The 22,325-nt window shown below is 37.5% G+C and overlaps 1 protein-coding gene across 1 annotated transcript in view; it reads right to left on the bottom strand.

The window, feature by feature from the left end:
- Positions 1 to 22,325, bottom strand: part of MAP3K1 (mitogen-activated protein kinase kinase kinase 1) — a 78,751-nt gene that overhangs the window by 35,206 nt on the left and 21,220 nt on the right. The window lies entirely within an intron of this gene.

Raw genomic sequence — 22,325 nt, 5'->3', positions numbered from 1 at the left:
ACAGACTGAATCTGGATATGATCATTTTCTGAAAAAGTTAAATATTTAATAAGCTAAGTATAACCTAATCCATCTTCTATGATTCCACAATATTTGTTCAAAGCCTAAATGATTAAATTTGTATTCTCACAACAATAATTCCACATCAAAGCATTGGGGATACTCTGTATATAAAAAGTAAAAACTGGTACAAACACTTGACCTTTACTCAATATAGTGTGGAGTTATGAAAATAAAATAATCTGTAAGCTAATACTTTTGAGAATTAATGCCACAGAGCCTAAGTAGTAAAGTATCTGCTAATTTCAAATATACTTACATCCACATGTGGATATATTTGAAATTATATATATATATAACTATATAACTATAGTTATATATAGTTTTATATATAGTTATATATATATATATATATATATATAATAAATACAATATACATAAACATGGATTTTAAAACCTGATTCATAAGGAAAGTTTTGCACTCTGGGAGAAGTAACAATTTAAAAAATACTACGCTAGCTTCAATAACTATTTTGGACATTTTATAAAGCTACAGAACAGTGATTTTTTTTTTCTTACACAGATAGGAAAAGGAAATACTCAAGGAAATACCAGAGACGATAACCGCAAGCTTACTAAAAAGTCAAATGCAAACTGCTCTAAGGAATTTTCCAGCTAATTACAACCACAAAGCAGCAGTATCTTCAGAGAACAAGCAAAAAACCTACTTAAAACTAAATATGCACTAGAAAGGAAATGGTTAACTGCTTTTCCTGAAGCATCCATTCTGTGAGGGGAGTGGAAATCAAAAAGTTAAACCCCTCTGTGCAGAGACTGGTCTAGATAGTTTGAGGAATGCAAAGAGCACAAAATATCTGAAACTTGCAAATGGGCATTAAGAGGATACAGTAGAATATTTCCACCACACAGGTATAAAAAAATTGTCCAAGAGAAAGAGGCTATATAAGAAAAAAAGTAAATAAAGAATGGAAGGAAGGAAGGAGATTATTTTATTTACTTATAAGTGCCTGTCTGTTTTTGGGGCGCCACCCAGGGATCCCAAGTGCCTGTCTGTTTTTCCTGCTCTGATTATAGTATAAAATATAAACTTTTATAGTATACTATAAAATATAGTATAAACTAAACTTTTGGGAGAGGGGGAGGGAGGAGAGGGAAATGAAAAGAGGGAGGGAAGGGAAAGGGAAAGAAAAGGAGAAGAAAAGAAGAGGAATGAGGAGTGGGGGAGCAAAGAGAAGGAAAAGGGGAGGGCAAGTAGAGAAATGTTTTCCTCAAATTTCATCCTGTTCAGTTACTACTTACCCAGGGAAGCTCGGATTTACAGGCAACCCAATTTATGGGCTGATTGCATAACCAAAAATTCACTTACAACTCCCCAGTTTGAAAAGCAAACACTTTTCCCTCCAGTAACAATGTTGCAAGGCGTGGCTATGTTCCCAGGCTAGTTCTCAAAAAATAAGTCACAGTGCAGAACTGCAGTGCATTTTTACCCCAGAAGCCCCAGCACTCCTGGACAAAAAAAACCTATCTTCCCTTTGGTCCTAAATGTCTCTCTTCCCCTAAATTTGTTTTATGAGTATCTCTTCTCCATTCTATTTTCAGGTCTCTCTCAGTGGCACTCACCCAAACATGAACAAGACTCTCCCTGTCTAAACAAATGAGTGATATGGCCTCCTTAAAGTCTGCATGATTTGCCTCTTTCCTTTCCACTTGTTTAAAAATACTGTAATTTAAACCCATTTCTTAATAAGTAATAGAGATGAGCATATTAGTAGCTCAACTTTTACATATATCTAAGATTATTTCTTTAAAACTGATGCCATGAAACTGAACTGCTGTGTCAAATTGAACACAAATTAAGATTTTTGGTAATACTGGCAAATTATTGTCAAGAAAATGTATCTTCTACTCACAACCCCCCAGGTCAAGTTGCCAACTTAGCCTGTCTGTACTAACAACAGACTCCTACCAGGGCTTCTTCACTTTGATCTTACTCCAGTCCAGGCTTTACAGAGCTGCCAGGGTCACTTCCTCTATTAAAATCCTCCAGTGGCACTCCCTGGGCTTAGACCAAAAGTCTGACAGTTTAACAGGTCCTACGTGGCCATGCACTATAAGGTCTTTACCTCAACTCAAGTCACCTAGACCTCCACCCTATCCCTGTTTATTTCACTACCTGAAATACTCCCACATCTCTCCTGCTCAAGGCTTTTGCACAGACTGCTTCTTGTCTAAATTTCATCTCGTTCATTTCTACTCATTTTAACTATTGTTCTATACCTCGGAGGTGGTCCCAATCTCAGTCAGGAATTTCTTCATTGCAATTTGCAAACCTATTTCCCCACCATGAACTATAAACTCCTTGAAGGCAGGGACCATTGTTTTATTCATCATTATATATCCAACATCTAACAATGTCTGGCTTATGGTAGGTTTCAAAGCATATATTAAATGATCATTTGTGAACATCTTTGACAGCCCTAAGGACCTTCCTAACTTTAAAATTTAATGACTACATCCTGCATTTAATTAAGACTACATTTGCAATTTAGATATTAAGTAGAGGAATTTTTGTTGTTCCTAAATTAATATGCAAATATAAACCATAAATAATAATCATAGATCATTAATTCTGAAATGTATATTTTGTTGCATTTTAGTATCTGTGAAATCTGAATGCTTCTTGCAATCAAATATAATTTATGGTAGGGGGATCCCTGGGTGGCGCAGCAGTTTGGCGCCTGCCTTTGGCCCAGGGCGCGATCCTGGAGACCCAGGATCGAATCCCATGTTGGGCTCCTGGTGCATGGAGCCTGCTTCTCCCTCTGCCTGTGTCTCTGCCTCTCTCCCTCTATCTATCATAAGTAAAATAATAATAATAATAAAAATTATGGTAGGGTTTATATAAGGTAATGGTTCAATTTATAACCAATGAAATCTTAGATTCAATGAAATATACAGTAAATCCTATTCTACTTGCTAGGAAAAAAATCATGCGTGTATGTATATAGCAGTCATGTCTATCCAATTAAAACTACAGCTCTAACAGGAAACATCTTTTTTTTTTTTTTTTTAACATAAACTAATCTAAACAGATAGTTGTTAAATCACCAGGAGACTAGAAGGCCTCTAATTCACTTTGGTTAAACATGAGTGTTTTGGAGAGTTATTTTTGCATTAGTAGCTAAAACCAATACCTGTTATTTTAACTAAAGTAAGAGCTTGTACATTTCTGACTTTTTTTTTTATTTGACTCTTTGACAAAATATACATATTTTGAGAAACTACTTTGAAGACTTTAAAAATAAATGAAATTTTAGCCAGACAAATATAAGAAACTTAAATATTGTTACATATTAAGCTTTATCTTCTTTTCCTGTTTATTTAGAAAACATGTTTCTTGCTTTTTTGGGGTTCTAAACATTTCTCAGAATGAATCCAAGATCAACGTAGAGGTTCAAAGAACCTTTCTCTTCTGAGGTTATTAGGCTTCTTGTTCTGGTCCCTTTCTCTAGATCTACAGAATTTATCTGCTAACAGATGAGATAGTTCAATGGCCACTTCTTAAAGAAGCCACTCGGTTCTCTCTCTGCTGACGCCCTGTGGTAGCAGCTATTACTGACTGGACTGTCACTCTTCCAGCTCACCTCTCCCTGAACTTCCAGGAGGTGATTTTTTTCCTAGTTCTGCTTCTAACTCTCTGATTGACCTCACTGGTGTCATATACTAGACGCTCTTCCCAGAGCCCCTTCAATACTAACCACTGGGGATCCCTGGGTCGCTCAGAGGTTTGGCGCCCGCCTTTGGCCCAGGGCACGATCCTGGAGTCCCAGGATCAAGTCCCGCATCGGGCTCCCGGCATGGAGCCTGCTTCTCCCTCTGCCTGTGTCTCTGCCTCTCTCTCTTTCTCTATCATAAATAAATAAATAAAATCTTAAAAAAAAAAAAAAACTAACCACTATTTCTCAAAGCACTAAAATACTCTCTTCTTAAGCACCCCAAGGCATTTCATAGCTGCTATTGCAGATGATTTTTCTTCCCTGACAGAATTACCCTATCATCTTACATGCCTTCAGTAAAGAATTTCCTACTACCATTTTATAGCAGTTGCCACTCTCTCCCCCGCTTAGTTCACAATAATTATAATACAGCAGAAAGCTGAATATTAGTTTATATATCTGCCTCTTCCCTCATCCCAACAAGAGCTTTTCTGGGACAGGTTACAACATTTTACTCATTTTTCTATCATCAGTGGCAAATGTCCTCAACAAAAGGCATGTGAACCGAAGCCAGGGGCCCTAACCAGCGACAGCCACCTCCTCTTCCAAGGGTGGTGGTGCTTGATGTTTGGGGGGCATGATGCTTTATACATTTGAACCCATCCTGCAGTCCACAGTTGGCCAGTGCAAGAATGAACCCTGGTCCAAAGACCCTCTACACTGGATGGTACATTTTAACCAGATCTGCCCACTATGGGTGTTTGCAAGATACACAGATAGTGTCACTGCAGGAAGAATGGCATCAAAATAGAGAAAAATAGCAAAGCAATAAGTAGGAATAATGAGAAATAAGGGAGAAGAAAAAGAAATTCGAAGGAAGATATGGTTAGCGATGGAGAGAAGGGAAAAAGCAATGCAAATAAACATAGAGTTGTACCCAAGTACCCTGATATGCTGTTACACGATTAGGACTACTTTTAAACTTCCCTGGGTGGTGAATAACCAAGTTCTCCAGAGGCCCAATGTATGCGCTGAATGGAGGAAAGGAAACTTCATGGGTCCTTTTTACATAGCGCTGAAATAAACCCTAATAGGTCTCTCTTCCCTGCACCTCCAAAGAGCCTGACTACAGCACTAATACAACACACTTGCTATGGCACACAGAAGTTATTCTAAAAACACTCAAAAATAGAATCCTACCAAGTTAATTATAATTTTTAAAAGGTATTTCTTAAATGGTTCATCTTTAGCATGAAAATGTCTATTAGTCAACTACTAGTGATATGGAGAAATAACTGCCAGACTTATGTCATAATAGGAAAAATTAACGTTACATGCCAGGCATGGTATTAAGTGCTTTACATGTACTTCACCCTCCAAATAAGCCTATGAGGTTATTACCATCTGGGGCTTGGAGAGGCTGATTTACATGCCTGGGGTCACACAGTATATATGGGGCAGGGGCAGGATTCAAATCCTGGTCAGTCTGACTCTGACTGCTATGGCAGGTCACTGTCAACTCTAATTTTGTTTTTACAATGACTCAATAGGAGGTTATCTGTGCTGTTTATCTATTTGATGAGAATACAAAGAGCCATTTTTACAATGGTGATTATTTTAAGAATTAAAGAAGCACATTAATTGTCTTCATTAATAGAACACTTCCCTGTAGTAAGAGTATATAATGATCATATGAAACCTTTCTAGAGATTAATGAAGTTGAACTTTAGTATATATAGATTTCCAGAACAGTTCACATTATAGGCAACTTATATAGAAAGAAAGTCAATTCTTCAGTGTCCAAGGAATCTCAAGGAACCCTGAAAAACACAGTGAATTGTTTAGGATAGGCATAATTCAGACCCACCCAACTGAGGTCCACTTGGGAAGTTCTCATGAGAGGAGGAATTCATATACTAAAATCCACAAGCTTTGTGACCAAGGGGAGAGGAGAAGAAGAGAGGAACTATCTTCCAAAACAAAACTACTCTGTTGTGGGACCCTTAAAGTTTGAGTTTCCAGGTAAAAGTCAAGAGAAGGAAATTATTTAGGTAAGAATGGGGAGAGTATATGGTAAACCTAAGAGCTAACAACATAGCTAACAAATAAGCATAAAGCTAACAACAGACGCTAACCAAGGACAGGGCACTGTGCTAACAGCACCACATGGGTCACCTCAGTCAATTCTCATGACGGGATTTTTACTATCCCATTGGCAGATAGGAAAAACAACCAAAAACCCCCAAGGAGTTAAGTTATGTGTCCAAGGTGATAAAGTCTGTATGTGAAAAACACAGGATTTAAACCCAGATAGCAATGATTCCACAGTCCCTACAGGTCAGAACGAAAATGAGTATTTACAAGTGTTTAAAATTTGTTGGCCAAGATCTGAAGCCAAACTATCCATAACAGCTCTATTTTCCCATAAGATAATTCTCAAGAGACACAGGCTACTACTGATGGTTTCCCTATTCTAAGCAGGAAGAATTAAATAAAATCAATGGTTGGTCCAACCCTTCCATTTTGTAATACAATAATTGCAACATACCCAATTTTACATAAGAAGTAATGGTATATGAAATGGCTCACGTATGTATGATAATTAGTCCCCAAAAGATTTTATTCCAACTTATGCTCAGTAATATTTGACCCTGAGAACTCACAGTGGCACAGCTATTTATTTACAATGAGAAACACGCAATCGCTTTTCTTTTTCCCCATAAGGGGTAGCCATTTTCTTTGGCACAACAAAGGACTACTGGTTTCTTAATATGGATATGGCCATGGTATAATCAGTTTTATAATATGTGGAATTTCCATCTGAAGTCTTTATGGGGGGGCAGCTATTTCTAGTATTACACAAATCTTCCTAATTAGTCCTTCGAGAGATACAGGCACAGAATCTCCCCCTCAAAATCTCATGTTCTAATTAACAACATCAAAAGTTAAATAATATGGAAGCCAAATAACAAAGACGATAATATAACTTATTGTCGGCAATGATTGTAAGTAGTGTAATACCACCTCAGTGTTTTGATTGATTCCTATTTATAAATTATTCCAGGGGCATCTGGGTCGCTCAGCAGTTGAGCGTCTACCTTTGGCTCAGGTTGTGATCCTGGAGTCCCAGGATCAAGTCCCACATCAGAGCCTGCTTCTCCCTCTGCCTAGGTCTCTGCTGCCTCTCTCTATATCTCTCACAAACAAATAAGTAAAATCTTTAAAAAAATTATTCCAAATTATCTGTACATATTAAAAATTAGTGTATCTGATATCATGGATTAGTTTCTATTAAAATGTCACCTAATCCAGGTTTTAAGATTAAAGATATTCAGCAAAAATTACAGCAATTTTGAAAAATTGAATATAGTATAGAAACATGAAGAGTATATATGAAATTAATCAGAATTAAACCAACATAATATATTAATGGGTAATCATACTGTAACTATTTGCTAACTAGCTGACTTAAGCCAACCTAGACAAGGAAAGTGCAAGTGCTTTGAGGGCAGGACCTTTCCCCTGGCATGTTCTGCAGCTACCAAGAGAGCATCCACGGACTCCACAAACAATTGCTGATTCATCAGAAGTAGTTGGCTATCACTTCTAATAAACAAGTATCTGGGAAATAACACTGTGCAGAAGTTGTATCAGCAGACACACATAGCACATTTAACCCATAACTTCTACCATAGTGTCTCTTAGACATAAAAACAATTTCAAAGAGAACAAGAAGAATATTCAAAAGGTTTTGACTTCTAAATTAGTAATCTGTAAAATATTAGCTTACTAGTCATTGTGCAAATACAGTAACAGGGAGTTTACCAAAAAAGCAGAGTTATTAGACAATACCTATCAAAGCATTCTTTAAAAAAAAAAAAAAAGATTTATTTATTTTAGAGAGGGGAAGCAGAAGGAGAGGAGAGAGCAGACTCTACCTTGAGCAAAGAGCCCCACTCAGGGTTCGATCTCATGACCTGACGTGACATCACGACCTGAGCCAAAACCAAGAGTTGGACACTTAACCAAGTCCAAAACCCAGCCACCCCACCATCGAAGTATTTATAAAGGTAGCAACTCCACATGGAATTTTTTTTGGCAGTCAATTACCTATGACCTAGTCTATAGAGTAAACTACATGCCTCATAGGCTCCTTCTAGAGAATTCAAGTGAATTAAAAAGAAAAACATATTTTGGGACACCTGGCTGGCTTAGTCAGTGGAACATGGGACTCCTGATCTTGGGGTTTAAGCTCAAGCCCCATGAGGCGCCTGGGCAGCTCAGTGGTTGAGCATCTTCCTTTGGCTCAGGGTGTGATCCCAGGGTCCTGGGATCGAGTCCCACATCAGGCTCCCCTCAGGGAGCCTGCTTCTCTCTCTGCCTGTGTCTCTGCCTCTGTATGTCTCTCATGAATAAATTTTTAAAATCTTAAAAAAATATTTTGAATAAACTCTAAGGGATTGGTAAGGAAACCAATTATACTGGTAATTATAACTGTTATAAATTCAGACACAATTAAAAATATTTTTAAATGAGGGACGCCTGGGTGGCTCAGCAGCTGGGTGCCCGCCTTTGGCTCAGGTCATGATGCCAGCATCCGGGATCAAGTCCCACATCAGGCTCCCTGCAAGGAGTCTGCTTCTCCCTCTGCCTATGTCTCTGCCTCTCTCTCTCTCTCTCTCGGTCTTTCTCATGAATAAATAAATAAATCTTTTAAAAATGTATTTTTATATTTATTTTTTAAGATTTTATTTATTTATTCATGAGAGACACCGAGAGAGAGAGGCAGAGACACAGGCAGAGGGAGAAGCAGGCTCCATGCAGGGAGCCTGATGCAGGACTTGATTCAGGAACTCCAGGACCACACCCTGGGCCGAAGGCAGCGCTAAACTGCTGAGCCACCCAGGGATCCCCCAAAAATGTATTTTTAGATGTACATAACATATTGAAAACTACCAACTAAGACAATATCATGATGAATGGAGGATACATTTTTTTAAAATTTTTATTTATTTACTCATGAGAGACACACAGAGAGAGGCAGAGACACACACAAAGGGAGATAGATGCAGGCTCCCTGCAGGGAGCCTGATGGTGGGGCTCAATCCCAGGACCCTGGGATCACACCTTGAGCCCAAGGCAAACAGCTCAATCACTGAGTCACCCAGGTGCCCCTGGATGATGCATTATTAAGTGAAGAAAGAAAAAATTCTAGGTTGTTTTCTTTTATAAACCGCATTTTTGTTTAATTCGACTCGAAACTGTTTTATGATTAAAAGGCACCTCTTGATCACAAATATTCATAGCAATATTCAAATATGAATTTGATAAAACTGCTTTGCAGGAAAAGTAAATCTTGTGTAACTAATACACAAGCCTTCTGGACGGACTTCAGTAGCTTCCAAAATTACTGACATACTGAAGGTAAAACACCAAAGTTAGACATTCAGGTAGACATGCTTATTCATGAATAAATATCATCAAACTAAAGGGGCTGTGTTTCCTATGCCTAAGAACAAGATAAACTAAGAAAAAGATACAATGGAAAATATCTTTCAAACACTTGTCTAGTCCCAGGAAGAATATAAAACAGCAATGCAAAAACTTGGTTAAGAGGTTTCCTTGGTACATCCCTATCTCTCAGAAATGTAGCTGGCAGATTCCATTAAAAACTACCATATTCAAGTTAATTTACCACAAAGAGATCAGTCTAATATGCATTACTGATGACATCATGTGGTAATGGAGTTGGGATATTCTATCCAAATCTGGGGGAAAAAATTACTCTTCCTTCTAAATGTACTAACAGATGAATCTGAAAATCAATTTATATCAAATGAAAATAATTATATTTTATCAAGCTAGATAATATATAAGATAATAATCACAAGTAATGACTGGTCAAGAAAATGTCTACAAAAGACATTAAAACCTGCCAAGAGGCAATACGAATTTAAAGAAAACTAAAGGAAATAAGACAAGTCAAGTCAGTAATCAAGTTAGCAAAGAAATAAAAATCCTACAATATTAGCAATTTGAAATTATAAAATACATTTGTAAACACTCAAAGAAAAAAAGCAGATGGTAAGGGCAGACATCTTTTCAAGGTAACACCCCTCATGTACGGGCATAAAAAAAACAAATTAGACTAAAGTGAAACTGAAATATGCTTTCAGTTCTATAATGACTCAAGTTAGTGAAATTTACTGACTTGTCACATAAATTATGAACTAAAATGAAATGGTAATATTTATTCTTTTTAAAGATTTTACTTATTTATTCATGAGAGACACAGAAAGAGAGGCAGAGGGAGAAGCAGGCGAGCCTGATGCGACACTCGATCCCAAGACCCCAGGACCATGCCCGGAGGCAAAGGCAGATGCGCAACCACTGAGCCACCCAGGTGTCCTGAAATGGTAATATTTATGGTAGACATGTGAAAATTACAAAATTGGCTAGAATTGGAGAGAAATGAGTTTTGTGATTTTCTAAGATTCATCGATTCACAAAATACATGAAAATCTTATTGACAGAAAAACAATGAATGCTATTCTGTGAACAATGACAGACAAAACAAATGGACTGAAAAGCTAACTAGCTGCCAGGGAATGTTTATTACTTAAATATTTTTCAAAAATACTTTTTTTACTCATCAAAGTAATGACCTTTGTAACAATATTTCTAAATAATACTACCTTTCTACTTTCCAGGGGGAAAGATTCACGCTATTATTTTCTTCACAACCACAAATTGGGAGATCTACCAGGCTTAATGTAAACTAGTTTCTGAGAGCCAATGTTTACAGAGGGAGTTTAAAACCAATATGGTCCCATTTTTCATTCATTTCCAACAAAAACCCATGAAAGCTTCAAAAACGTTTAATCCCATAGGCTTGTATTCTTTTGGTATTCACTGCTAAAAATTCCACTGTTTATTCCTTCGTTTGTGTGTCCTTGATATTTGATGAAGAACCTTTAGAAACCTTTGAGAAAAAAATGGGACGTATGAGCATCCTTTTCCTTAATTGTTGAACACAGACCAGTAAGCAAGGAAAAGGATGCTAATATTTTATAGTATTTGGCTAAATGTGTATTTCCTTTTAAGAATTCCCCTTTTGTGCTACATAACAAGTCTAGGGTAGAGAATGTCTAAATGACAAATGATGTGTAAGTATAGTGAGCTTTTACAATACATTAGAGAAGTACACTGGAACTCCCTACACCACTACTGTGGGACAGTTTCTAGCAAAGCACTGTGTTCTGTCCTCCATCTAGTATATAGTTCATGGTACAAAGCAGATAAAGGGGCAAGGGTTTGTTGGAAGGGATGGCTGTTCCATCACCATTTTGCTTTTTATCAAAAAGTCCCAAATCAATGTTATTTGGGAGCTCTGGTGTATGTTTTTCTTTGGAACCTTTTCCATTGGGTGTGTAACTACATTTTTACAGAGTCCATTATTTTTCAAAAACCATGGCAGCTCAGTTTGAGTATTCTCTTAAGAGATCAAATGAATAAGGCTAATAATTGGGAAATTGGTCTATTACTGTACATATTCCCTTCTTGTAAGAAAAGTTGGTTTACAGTTAAAATATAACATTTTGAGTGAATACCATCTATGTTAATAAAAACCCTTGAGCTGTTTTTAATGTTCCCAGATTAATGGAGAAGAGGATATAGCACTGGATTAGAGCACAAAGCCCTCTTACAGCCTTTGCTAGGAGAATGATTTCTTTCAAATGCCGCAGAACAGCTGATACTATTTCTATAGTACTTCCTTCTAGCTGGTGGAAAGGCATGTTAACTGGGATGCTCAGAATGAGGAAGAATGACTTCCTGACAAATGCTGCTTTTCTTCTCTATTTTTTTAATGCTAGAAAACCACTCTGTTCAATGAATGTTGGCACATCTACTACATGTAAGCTCTGTGCTAGGCAAGAGATGTACAAATACAAAACAGGATAAAGAAACGAAAAGATAAAAAAGGCTCTCTATCCCTCCAGGTGCTCAGTCTAGCACAACAGAGAAAATATTATGCCATCTCTGTTATAATAGAAGTATTTCAATATATCATAAATAATTGCAACGATGGAATGGATCTTCCTCCTTTATTTTATCTAGGGGAGTCCTGGAAAGATCCGAGGAAGCTAATTTTCAAGGGAAGAACAGGTTTGGCAGGCATGGAGCTGAAAAAGGCTGAAAATTTTAAAAGACAAAAGATATAACTTTGGTGAAAATAAAGTTCTATAAAATACTAAACAGTTTATGATCCTGCTGTTAGGAAACAGGAGATAAAATGAAGTTAAACAGGTTTATTTAAAAACCCATGTGCACTTAATTTTCCAAGAGAGGAAAAAAGGTACACAGCATTCCTCACACTTATTTGGCACAGAAGTCCCTCTTAGCAGAACACCTTTGATAGAGTAGTGGTTTGGAGGATATACTGTGAGGAATCTGTACTGAATCATCTTTATAGTCCTTTCTGGCTCAAGTTAGTATGTCTAAGAAAAATCTAGAGAAGAAATAACACTAGCTGTCTTACTGTCTTAATACAAGACTTCTCAAGCTATCACAAAATTCAGCATGTCTTTAGTGCAATAAATGCTCTAAAAATTCAAAATATGAGGGGAAAAGATTATTTGACAGCCAGCTTTAGAGATGGATAAAATCACCCAATATGAACCCATCCTAAGAGAAGTGGGTGTCAGACGTTCAAACTTGGCCTCGTCTAATTGTTAGCAGAGGCCAGAGTTTGTCACTAAAATTTGCCCGTCTACTTACTCTTCGTAATGGACTTAGGTCTTGGGTGAAGATGAGACATCAGCCAAAGGAAAACAAACAAACAAAAAAACCCACAAGCCATTTTCTCTAATCTCCATATGCCTAGACTACAGTCCCAGAATATGAAATAAAAAAGGGACTCGGGGCACAAGTCCACTTCACTGCAAACTCCCAGAGCTCTGGCACAGTGGGAGCACTCTTGTTCCTGGCAGTAACTGGTGGGAAGGCAGTCAGACCAGTGTAGCAGGAGGAGGTAAAGGCAATGGACAAGGAGGCAGTGCTGTCCAGAGACAGCTACAGGGCTACAGACCAAATGCATTCACGAGCCATGTCAGACCCACACTGGGGAGTTTAAAAGTATTGCAAGGGGTGGCTGGGTGGGATATCTTAGGAGTACTGATGGGAACAATAGGCACTCGAACCAGTAAAATCTGGGTTGCACACACAACAAAACCAAAAAGGTGTCTTATTCACCAGAGATGACATAATTTGAAGGATATGTTTCTAGGACGGGAGATACAGAAGTCATGCCACATACATAAGAAGTATGGCACAGTGATAAGGGCAGTGAACTCTGGAGTTAGACTGCCTGGGTTCAGATCCAAGGTCTGATGCTATTAGCTGTGGCTTTGGCCCAAGTTGTTTAACTTCTCATATCTCAACTTCCTCACTGTAAAATGGGGATAGTAATACCTATTATAGAGAGGACTAGTAGGATTAAATAAATTAACATATATGTAGAGTGCCTAAAAGGAAGTTAACCTCCCTAATTTCCTATTAATTTCTGCTGCAAAATGGAGATAGGTAATATTTATGACGCACTTTCCTGTGTCTTTCACTGTTTTAAGCCCTTTGCATATAGTTCTCATCTCACAGTTTTAAAGTGAATGAACATGAATAAAACACTTAAAAAGTCCCAATTACATGGTAAGCACCCAATAAATGTAACTACTAAAACTATTACTATTATTATTTATGATGATATTGATTAAAGCTATTCTTTAGGGAGCACCTCCTCTGTACTAGGTATTATGCTAGATGTTGTCCATATAGTGGTTCTAATTCTCACAGTGGTTACAAGGTGAAGCACACCAACTTCATGGTGGGGACAAAGAAATTCTTGCAGAAAGATCAATTAACTTGGATTAAGAATTCATAGTCAGGGATCCCTGGGTGGCTCAGCGGTTTAGTGCCTGCCTTCGGCCCAGGGCGTAATCCTGGAGTCCCAGGATGGAGTCCCACATTGGGCTCACCTGCTTCTCCCTCTGCCTGTCTCTGCCTCTCTCTCTCGGTCTCTCATGAATAAATAAATAAAATCTTTAATAAAAAAAAAGAATTCATAGTGGGAATTCTGAGATTTATTTTATTTTTAAATATTTTATTTATTTATTCATGAGAGACAGAGAGAGAGAGAGAGAGAGAGAGAGAGGCGCAGACACAGGCTGAGGGAGAAGCAGGCTCCATCCCAACACGGGACTCGATCCCAAGTCTCCAGGATCAGACCCTGGGCCGAAGGCAGGCGCTAAACCGCTGAGCCATCCAGGCTGCCCAAATTCTGAGTTTTAAAACTGGGTTTCTTTGGCCTCAAAGTCCCATCCTTCCCCTTATACACTATGCTGGTTCTTTTTCTTTTCTTTCTCTCTCTCTTTCTTTCTTTCTTTTTCTTTCTTTTTAAATAATACGTTAGTTGAAAAACAGATGAAACCAGCAAAATAAATTTTTTTTTCTAGTTTTAGGAGATAATTGCTATACAAATCTACCAGGTAGACTGCTATCTGTGAGGTGCCGGGATGGAGGCAGGGGGACAAGGAGGCCTCCAACTGTTTAGTATTTATTCCTGTAAAGTACATACATTCACACGCCAAACTGCAGCAAGTATGATAAAATATTAACATTTATTAAATACAGGCAAGTTTTATGGCTGTTCATCATATTATTTCCTAATATTTTCCCTCTGTATTTTTCTGTACATGTTCAGTACCATGTGCTTTTTAAAAGATTTTGGCCATACTACTTCTCTCCACATTGTGGGAGGCTTCAAGAACCAAAGAAAAATAGGATTGGGGAATTTGGAAACTCACAGTCAAGTCCTAACTGTACCATTATCCAGTGACAAGACTGTCTGTAATTCATAACCTTTCTGGAATTCCAGAATTTACCAGACCAGATCAGACTACAAGGCAATACATTAGGGTCATCCAGTGTGAACATTATGACTTATTTATTAATATGCCACTATATATGTGCTCCAGTTCTGCAAGGGAAAGATAATATCAAAAAACAGAAAGCTCAACATGACTCATAAACTCCCCTATTTGTTAAATCTAGAGAGTACCTCCTAATAGTTTATTTGCATAAAATATTCTTTGCCACTCCTATCAACTAGTGGCTCCTAGTATATTAAAATGTGAGAATCCTTTCTTAACATCATTAGCACCATTAGCAAAGTACATATGTAGATCCACAAACCCTGTGAAAACTTAGGCTAGGAAATACTAAACTTTCAGCCTCCATATACTCAATGGTCACTATCATAAAATAGTTTAAACCTAATTATGAAAAGGGGGGAGTATTGTTTTTAAAAGATTCTCTCAAAGCTGTCTTAGAAATGTCAAACAACTGTCAGGAGGAAAACTCAAGAAAGAAGAGACCACAAAACATGGATTTTTAGGTTGTTTTACATTAAAAACTCTTCTAGGGATCCCTGGGTGCCGCAGCGGTTTGGCGCCTGCCTTTGGCCCAGGGCGCGATCCTGGAGACCCGGGATCGAATCCCACATCGGGCTCCTGGTGCATGGAGCCTGCTTCTCCCTCTGCCTGTGTCTCTGCCTCTCTTTCTCTCTGTGTGACTATCATAAATAAATAAAAATTAAAAAAAAAAAAAACTCTTCTAGTTGTTTTTTTTTTTTTTAAACAAATTAACCATAAATTTCTCTTTATTAAAAGACACAACCACTTTTGCATATTTAAGTTCCGTAAGTAAAAAAGATGTGAAGTAGTAGCCAGAAATGAGAAACGAAGCATGAATGCTTTCTGGCCAAGTCTCGAGCAGCAATGGAGACAAGGGCTCAATCTGAATTATAACTCCCATGGTTCCAGAACTCTCTGCAGCCACACAGCCTGGTTTTTGTGTTTTTTTTTTTTCATCATGTGATGTCATCATTTCAGAAATGCTTCTTGATCTATGTCACAAAAGTGATAGTTTGCTTTTTTAAAATGAAGAAAATCTAGGATACATTAATATTTTTTTTAAATCTCTCTTCTGGATAATTCTTTTTTTTAAAGATTTTATTTATTTTATTTATTCATGACAGATTCAGGGAGAGAGAGAGAGAGAGGCAGAGACACAAGCAGAGGGAGAAGCAGGCTCCATGCAGGAAGCCTGATGTGGGACTCGATCCCAGGTCTCTAGGATCACACCCCCGGCCAAAGGCAGCGCTAAACCACTGAGCCACTGGGGCTGCCCGATACATTAATATTTACTGTGTCATTTGGAGTGATGAAAACCCAATTACTGCTAAAATAGTTTTATTTTGTATTATTAAAAATTATGTTTTCTGAGGGGCACCTGGGTGGCTCAGTCAGTTGAGCATCTGACTCTTGATATCAGCTCAGGTCATGATCTCAGGGTCATGGGTTAGAGCACTGTGTGCTCGGCAAGGAGTCTGCTTGAGATTCTCTCTCCTTCTCTCCCTCTACCCCTCCCCTACCTGCTTGTGAGCGTGCTCTCTCTCTCTGTCTCTCTCAAATTAAAAAAAAAAGTTACGGGGATGCCTGGGTGGCCCAGTGGTTGAGCGCCTGCCTTCGGCTCAGGGCGTGATCCTAGAGTACCAGGATTGAGTCCCACATCAGGCTCCCTGCATGGAGCCTGCTTCTCTCTCTGCCTATGTCTGTGTGTGTGTGTGTGTGTGTGTGTGTGTTTCTTATGAATAAATAAATAAAATCTTTAAAAAAAAACTGTTTTCGGAGAATGCCTATCACTCACTTGGCCAATTATTACTCTTTATTTATATAAGAGTAGATATCACTACAATTAACTTTTTCTTTTTAAAAGATCTACTATCTTAGATGCCAATTTATTTTTTAAACTGAAAACATGATAACTAACCTGTGGTTTATTAAATCTGGTATTTACAACACAAGCTTGACATTTCTGGATTAGATGACAAAAACATTTTATATGGAATAAATTCTAATACCCTACACTGTATTTTTGTTTTTCAGTTCAGGATTTTGACCCAAAATATCATTCTTCAGTGGGCTGTATAATCACTCTACAACAGCAAGTTACACCAATCTGTCATACAGTTTAGCTCCTCTTGAAAAAAAAAATCACTCTCTACTTACATAGTCCAATAAACAAAAGGAAAAAGCTGTGAACATTTGATGCCCAGCAGTAAATTAAGCCAAACACCACAAATGTGCCAATAAACCATAAATAATGGCCATGTAAAATTCTCAAATAAAATCTTTTAATTGTTACTGGTGTGCTTGCTAATTGTTCATGTTCTCAACCTTTCACTATTAAGATAACATCTTGTTAATAACTACCAAAAGTACCATATAGATTATTGTGAAATAGGTATTTGGATTTCCAACTTGACTTCAGCAATCTCCCCAAACGACCTATGGCCAAGTTGTGATCAAATAATGTCTGTACTAATATTATTCTCAAGGTTACTGAAGTCTCTCCACTAGATGTACACTAATGTAATATGTTTCTTATAAAACCCTGTCAGTTATTCCTTGGAATAATTTCTTTCCAGCTATTTGCTCACCTATTCCCACTCACTGACTGTACACATACCCATCTTAAAACAAAACAAACAAAAACCGTTGGGTCAATGAATACATTAAAATCATGGGAAGGTTTTGAAACTTGTGAAGTACTGAATCATATTTATGTTTATATTTTGTTCTCTACAACTACTTTTGGAGGCACAAAATTCGCCTAAGAATACTAGCTACCCTATTTTAATCCATTGGATGGTGAGATCAGAAATGAACGTAAATTCTTTGTTTATTGGCTGGCATAAACTATTTGTTGTTGAAAAAACTAAGAATTCAAAATGAAACTGAACATTCTAGAATGGAATGACAGGCAAGGAAGAAAATCTTCATTCAGTAGGTGGCACTCTTTCCTTAAAAATGTCACTTAAGCGAATATTAATATCAAAGATGTCATTTGCACTACTAATCACTTTAAAGAGAAGGCACATTAATTCTGACATATCCTGTCCCAGATATAGTCTGAATCATTACTTTCTGCCTACCTAAATAATATCTCCCTCATTTCAACAAAATTCTGGAGATGTTTATAAATAAAGATGACAATTTCTTTTCACTGTAGCAAAAAGCTACAATTCAGTAGAACCAAATAATTGCATTCATTTTAAAATAGCTGGTTCTGACTTATGACTTAGTTTAGTATATGCTTAAAAAGATTGTCATAACCATTTCTAATTTTAATCAATTCAGTTATAAAAATCTGAATGGAAATGGGGCAAAAGACTCTACTTACATAAACTGTATTATTGTGTTTATTCCTGTTTTAAATCGTGGCAGTGTCTCTTTTTCATAAGCATGCATGTGAATATTCTCCTGGAATAACTCTGACTCAATTCATTACCATTCTGGCTGATACTCAACCTCAAACCTTTTAAGTTGAAAAATGAAACAAAGCTGATAATAAAACGTAATTTATCTACTATACAGAAAAAGGAAAAATTAAAAGTAAAATTTGTTTAGTTTCCTTAGGCATATCTCTTGCTCTCAATGCCCTGTAGTTGCCACCTTAGCACTCAAGTTTTAGAGTCATCTCTACCTTAGAGAAACTATCCCAAATGCTGTTTTCAGCCTTCCCCACCAGGCACAGTCCCTCTAACTCAGTCTGAGGTTGGAGTGAGGGGTGGATTCCTCTAACCTGAGTAAATAGCACTATTATAATGGCCTCTTATTTGTCTCCAACACTTGACTGTGAGGGCAAGAAATGATCTTTGAGGGCAGAAATGGGTCTCAACATGTCCCTTGCCCCAGCAGAAAGCTTGGCATACAGGACGTACTTAAGAAACATGTGCTTACTAAAGGAACAGATTGATCTTTCCTCTCATGCTCTATTTTTCTTGTAGATAAGGCCCACGTCTTACTGGTTTTCCATTTTAATATTATGGAGCTTATAATGCTTGGTACCTGCACATGGCTGGCTGGGAGGAAGCAATGTCTTTTCAATAAAAGCCTCCAGACCAGAAAGATCTCTAGGATGTAAATAAGCTTCACTGAGGCCTTAGTTTAAACCAAGTACACACTATTATCTCTAGGGGCTGCAGAAAGAAAGCAGAGCTGGGATCACTACTTGTGGAGTGAAAGATTTCATCTCCAGTAAAAGAAGCCAAGAATCATGAGCCTAGACATCTATATTTCAGTGAAAAAACTTCCCATACTTTGGAACTTGTCCATGACTCTATTTTGTTAATGCCTGTTGATTTCCCCATGGTTAATAAGAATAAGAAGTCTTGAAGGAAACCCCAACAGGTTTTGTTCCTGGGAGGGGAGGCAGAAGCCGTAAGACTACATCTTACTATGAAGCAACCTTCATAGTTGAGGGAACTAGCTAAGGAAGCCAATAAATGGGGTGTGTCCAGGAAAGCGGCAGTGCTGGAACCCCAAGCCCAGACTTCTCAAACCTGGGTTCTCCTAGTTTAGGGGGATACAGCTGGCAGGATGCATTTGAAGCCACAGGAATTGAATGAAAAACAGACCATCTATTTCTAGAATGCCAATTTTATTTTAAGATTTGGGAGAATAGTACAATTAAAGCTCTGTGTTAAAAATACAAAGATGACTAAAACATAAAACTCAAAAGAATTAATTAATGTAAACCATGAAACTAGAGACTTGATAATCAATTTTGTTCATTGTTCCAAGTAACCATTCTCAGGATGGCAGATTGCACGGGATACTCCTAGGTTCTTTCTCTTCAACAGAACTGAATAGATGGTCAAAGTCTTCATGGATACGCTACATAAGTAGCTGTTCTCAACCACGTTCCAATCACAATTTAATGTTTACATAAACAAGATACAAAACTTAAAAAATTGTTTAGAGGGCATAATTTGTCAATGACAGAGCAATCAGCCATAGATAAGCAGTAAGTCACCGTTTACCTGAGGCAGAGATAAGATAAACCACATACTTGCCAAGTAAAAACCATCTCTCTACCACTTTCAAGAAAGCCTACCAGTTATGCAACAAAATAAGTTAGAGTTATATTTCTAAATCTGTCCTAAGCTATTTTTCTAAAAATACTTTAAAATTTTGATACTTTATTATTACCAAGAAAGTAGTCTTGGATCACCTCCCCAAGTGCACAGCCACACTACACCTTCAAACATCAAAATCTGACTGGCTAGCAGTCAGGTATGTGTGCTGACCAAATTAAAAATGGGATAAAGACACTACTTCTAGGAAAGTATCAAGAAATGTAAGGAGTCACCAAGAGGGCTTGGAAAAAAACAATCTTCTGAACCCTTGTGGCGGGAAAGTCACTTAAAAAAAAAAAGTGTTTCTTGCCATCCACAGAGAAGTCCATAAAACATGAACAAACTCTGCATGTAGAAACCACGAAATGGGTTCCAAGCACACTTACAACCATGTTTTGTTAGAACATAATCTCTGTAAGAACAGGGATTTTGTCTGCTCCATCACTGGTGTAGTCCTAGTACCTGGCACATAACCAGTTCTTAATAAATTTGTTGAGTGTTTTGTTACATCATGAATTACAATAATTTAAACACAGAAAAAAATGCCTATCTACATATTTCATAACTATGGCAAAGTTTTAATCACAGACTGGCTTCCTCTTCATCATTCAGTCAAGTACCCTCCAAGCCTCCTCCTGGAGAAATGTCAGTGTTTCAAAAAAGCACACTTGCAAAAAAAAAAAAAAAAAAAAAAAAAAAAGCGCACTTGCTACTTGAACAACAAAACAAAACCTTCATTCCTCCATCTCTTTAGCCTATACGCGTTCTTCCCTCTCCTAGCCTTCTATAAAAACAAACCAAATCAATTCTAAAATGCTTCTTTGCCTTTGCTAGCCCTTAGGCCTTCCCCTCACTCCCCTTCTGTCCTCTACTAGCTTCTCAAGTGGAGCCTGTGCTTCCTCACTTTTGTTACCCCCTAACAAAGCACAGTGGCTCGGATGCCCACCACTCACTCCACAAAAACTGGTCAGGAGACATACTCTGCCACCCTTGGATTTCCTTGCCCAGTGGCACTGCTACTGCTGACCATTTTCTCCTTAGACAATGTCCTCTCCCCTGCCTTTCGGGTGTGTGTCTTATGATATCTCAGGCTCCTTTGCAGGTTCCTCTGCTCTCTTCTAGGAAATCCTGGCACTCCTCAGAAGGAGGAACCTGAGTTACAGTTTCCCTACTACTCTTTCAGAGGTCCAGAAATGAGCCAGGGCCTATCTGTAAAGGAATTAAACTTGCCCACCAAGTTCATTCCTCAATTCTCAGCAACTGTGAAAGATTCTGAATAACCCAGGGTTTAGCTGAGCAAAGGTATCCTTAGAAACACTCATGAGAAGCCTTGAAACTTCATTCCCAAAGCTGGAATCATCACCGTAATAAGATGTAAGATTAAGCCTATCTTACTGTCCACAAGAAATTTTCTTAAAAGATGTATACAAATAAAATATACATAATAAAATCATTTTCAAGAGTTTGACACTGCATCATTCTTCATTTTTTTCTGGGGTGTGTGTTTGTGTGTGCCAACATACATTTTTATTAAGAGGGCTTTCTTAAAGCCTAACAGTATTTCTTTCTTCATTTTTTTTCTTTACTGCCTACATCATTTGTACCTTAAAAGGATAATCAACAGGCAGCATTTATGAAGCTGTCCTCATACCTAGTATATACATGAATACTGTCAAGTCCATGTAGAATGGACAACTACTTTTTTTCTCCAAGAGTCTCTCCTGAAACTAGCTATCAGTAGTCAATAACTGGCTAGACTGCACAAGAATTGAATCATCTCTTTATCTTCCCAAATGAGTTCCTAGCACAGCAGTATGTACATAGTACACCAGTAAACAAGGACTGAGTTGAAGTGATAGTGTAAGTTTATATAAGGAGCACATATGTAAGATTTACAGGACAGCAAACACATTACTATTATTTTTAAGAAAACAAAATAAGGGGAAAACAGTTAAGGGCAAAGATATTTTTCTTGCCCTGCAGGAGCTTCATTTTTACCTGAGTGGCCTTTCTATACTTAAACTCAAAGATAATCTCCTTTGTTTGGGGGTGGGGGTGGGGGGAAGCACAGGTCAGGGAGATTACTGATTTCTCTCAAAGCCACTAAGCTCTTTTAATTATCAAAGAAGCTACCTGCTGAACAGAAACTAAAGATCCCACACTTGGCAGGCAGGTATTTGTTAACTTATATTACTAGGTGAGAACAAATATCAACAAGCGAATAAATGGACTAAATTTCACTTAGATGGGATGAGCACTGGGTGTTATACTGTATATTCGCAAATTGAATTTAAATTTTAGAAAAGGAAAAAGTAAATTAAAATTCACTTAGGCGTACCTCTGTATTAGATGTTAGCCTTAGATATTGACATCTTTACACAAATTAGTAAATAGGAATAACCAACAATTAAAATATATCAACTAAAAGAATGCTGAAGTCTGACTGAGCTGTAATTTAAAATCACTGGACATGAAAACAGTTTTTTTCAGGACTCACTTATAAAGAGTTCTAATAACTACATTTAGGTATAAAGAGATTTCAAAACGTCTGA

This window comes from Canis lupus, chromosome 5 (assembly GCF_048164855.1).
Source record: "Canis lupus baileyi chromosome 5, mCanLup2.hap1, whole genome shotgun sequence".
NCBI lineage: Eukaryota > Metazoa > Chordata > Mammalia > Carnivora > Canidae > Canis > Canis lupus.
Note: the sequence above shows the minus strand (reverse complement) of the source record. Positions and strands in the feature narration are given on the sequence as shown.